This window comes from Nestor notabilis, unplaced genomic scaffold, assembly GCF_000696875.1.
Source record: "Nestor notabilis isolate BGI_N333 unplaced genomic scaffold, ASM69687v1 scaffold8790, whole genome shotgun sequence".
Taxonomy (NCBI): Eukaryota; Metazoa; Chordata; class Aves; order Psittaciformes; family Psittacidae; genus Nestor; species Nestor notabilis.
The window spans coordinates 185177-185494 of NW_009912494.1; the positions used below are offsets into that span (position 1 = coordinate 185177).

Below are 318 nucleotides of genomic sequence, written 5' to 3' on the forward strand. Positions count from 1 at the left end.
CCCCCCCCCCCCTGCCGGCATCACCCAGCCACTGCTGGCTTCTCCACACCACCGTCCCAAGGTGGCCCAACACAGGCTGCTAGTGGACGCCATGGGGGTCCCCCTGCCTGCCCAGGGCTCGGGGTACCCACAGCGTTTGGGGTCCCAAGGCAGCCTCTCTGCTGGCCCCGTACCTGCCGTGCTACACCAGCCCCCCTACGCTCCATCAACCTCCCTTGATTAATCACAGGCTGGGGCTGCCAGCAGCTTATCTTCTGCTTTAATAGCTGAATAATTTAAAACCGTTGTTTGCCGGCATCTTAATTGCTTCTGCGTCAG

General features: G+C 61.0%; 1 protein-coding gene across 1 annotated transcript in view; it reads left to right on the forward strand.

The window, feature by feature from the left end:
• Positions 1 to 318, forward strand: part of CACNA2D2 (calcium channel, voltage-dependent, alpha 2/delta subunit 2) — a gene marked incomplete at its 3' end in the record, with an annotated part of 173142 nt that overhangs the window by 161936 nt on the left and 10888 nt on the right. The window lies entirely within an intron of this gene.